The sequence below is a fragment of the Elaeis guineensis genome, chromosome 6, assembly GCF_000442705.2.
Source record: "Elaeis guineensis isolate ETL-2024a chromosome 6, EG11, whole genome shotgun sequence".
In the NCBI taxonomy this organism is placed as follows: domain Eukaryota; kingdom Viridiplantae; phylum Streptophyta; class Magnoliopsida; order Arecales; family Arecaceae; genus Elaeis; species Elaeis guineensis.
In genome coordinates this window covers 18,667,868-18,670,936 of record NC_025998.2, presented here as the reverse complement: position 1 = coordinate 18,670,936, position 3,069 = coordinate 18,667,868, and positions in this window count along the sequence as shown.

The window sequence follows — 3,069 nt, the reverse complement described above, 5'->3', positions numbered from 1 at the left end:
AAAGAGATCATATCTTTTTTTTTGGTTTAAAGATGAGTGACAGTATTTTAAAACCAACAAAATAGAGATAAAGATAGATCAGCTGAGATTGTGCCACAGATCCAAAGAATCATAGGAACGAGGGAGAGGTTGGAGGAACAAGAAGAAAAACAGGAAGGAGAAGAGGGAAGAAAAAATAGAGTGTATAAAAGAGATATTATCACCTTGACTGCTGATAGAGATGGAGTGAAAAGGGAGAGCGACGACGGCAGTGACGTGGGATTGGAGATGTGACGTTAAGAAAGGTTTTAATTGAGAGAGTTAGAGGGGTGACATTTGCAAATAATCCAAATATCTATCACTAAGTAAGTCTCTGCAAGGTTAATCTTTCTCTCCAAAACCATCAAGGCCATTTCGGTCATTTAAATGGGCTTAAACGGCAGCAGATGGCAACAGTAGATGGTAGGGATTCAAAAATAAGTCATTAGCAGTTCGGAGATATTTTATTCTAACTGAAAATTTGAGGGACTTAAAAATAATTCTGAGTCAAATTAGGGACTGATAGATAATTTTTTTCTTAAAATTACTATCACATAAGATCACTATGGTGCAACTAAATATGGTGATCTCATCACCTCTTCCTACATCACCCTTGATCTTAAGTAAATCACCTCATATCAAATGCCCTCTTAATCTCCATAATTTCTCAAATTTACACCTAAATCTCAATAAACTCAAAATACAGTTATCCCCTAATTTTTCAATTTTTTGTAGCTTGCACTATAAATTTCACTTCAATTTTATACACTTCCTTTCCTTCCTAACTTGTATCAGAATTTATAAATCTCTATACAAAATTTAGGAACCCTTTTTACATGTGTGTCTTCATAAATATATAAAATTATATATGTATATTTAGATCTATATTTTTATAAATATCTGAAATTACATGTAATCCTTATAAAATTATTTTTTTTATATATTTTCTCACAAATTATTATTTACATATATATACTTTTATAAATTATTTTTATAAATAATCAAAATATTTGCAAAAATATATATGTAAAAGAAATAAATTTCTTATAAAATTCTTGTGTTCCTCTTAATATTGTAGCATTATAAAATTTGATAACCATTAGAATTTAAAGTCTACACACCAGCATAAATATAAGCCAAGCTAAATTACCAGGATTTGGATTTTAATATTGATATACCATGAACAAAAATCATATAGGGAAGATACTATAGAATATCACATTGGGTGGAACTCTTATTTTGCCATATTTTCTCGGGCACCCATCTTAAAGAGGAAGCTTAAAAATTAAATAGGTATAGGACTCCTACTAATAGAGTCCATCAATCCTATAATTTAAAATTAAAAAAAAAAAAAACTATATGCACCAAAAGAAACCTTTCATGAAGAGAGACCTTCTATATCCTCTTTCTTCATTATCAAGCTTCTCCATCTATTTTCTTCCTCGTCAAGCCATATCTTCTATCCTGAAGTCTTCTTTCTCCTTCGAGTCCTTTTCCTTCCTTCAAATTCTACTTTATTTTTCAAGATCTTTGCATCTAAGAGTTCATGGAATCTAAGAAATGATATGTATATAATTTTTTTATGTTAAATAAAGCTAGAAAACTATATACTAGTATTGATGAAGACCATGTTTTGAAAATTATACATCATTTAGAAATATGTATTGGCTTGCTAGATAACTAATATGCTTATTGTATATCATCTAACCATATAATATATATTAATAAAAAGAATATTCTAAAAATTATGTTTCAATTTATCTAGAGATGTGAATTGGATCACCACTGAGTGTGCATTAATGAAGTTTGTAGTATGTATTAGGAAATAGATGAGTGTGTATACGTAGCCAAATAATATGTACCAATGAACATGATATTAATTTACTTGAAAATATGTAGTGAATTGCTAGATGATTAATTTGCTAGATAGGTGAATACCATATTTTAGAAATTATATATCGATTTAGCTAAATGTGTGTCTTGGTTTGCTAGATTACTAATTTGCTTGGTATATATTATCTGGTCATATAGTATGTACTAATAAAAAATATGTTTTAGAAACAAGAAAAAATGATGATATATAACAACTCAGGACCTCACCAAAAAAGGTTAGTCGAAAGGTATTATTTAGATTTTTTGATCTTGTAAAGTATCTAAGATTTTTTCAGTGAATAACTGATATAGGGCTAAATACACGCCCGCATGGTTCCTCACAAGATATCATGCAAGATTTTTTTTTTAAAAAAAAATTTAATCACAACACTAATGACCATGTTAACAGAAAAAGCCTTTGATTTTTGAGTTCCTTCTTTAAGATGGGTACCATGTAGGAGTGAAAGTGAATCAGATAATATCTGGCCTGATTTATTTTTATATCTGAATCTATCTTGATATAAATAAAAATTTGAGCATCCGACTAACATCCGTATCTGTATCCATATGTATTTAAAAACTAGATATAAATATGGACAGACAATTATCCAACCCATATTCAAACATGCGATCTATTTGTAATCTTATTTAATTTTATGTAGCATTCATAATTTTTAAAAAATATATATAATTATATTAGCATGCTACTAATTTAATTTATAATCTATCTAGTAATATTTTTGATTCTGTAGTCATAAAATTTAGTTATTCAATTTATATTCATATTTATACCAATACTTCCTATATCCAACTTGCTTCCATATCCATTATCTGTTTAATACAAAAAAAGATTTTGTATCCAAATCCAACATACGGCTACGGGAAGTATTGGTATAAATATGGATTTTGTATCTATCTCCGACTTGTATCCATCTTAATACATCCTACCGTAGCTATCAAAGTCAATAGATACACCCCTTGAAACCCAAAACAGCACGACGGTACCATACACGAAAATACACAAAACTTGTATTTAGAAAAAGCATATCTATTATGCTAAGATTTGAACTCAGGAGAGCTGATTTTCTAATTTCCTGCCCACTCCCAACTAATTCAAAGGCGGTAACCATAATTTGAAGAAACTTTGACTTGCCTACCCCTCCTAACTCAACTCAAAGG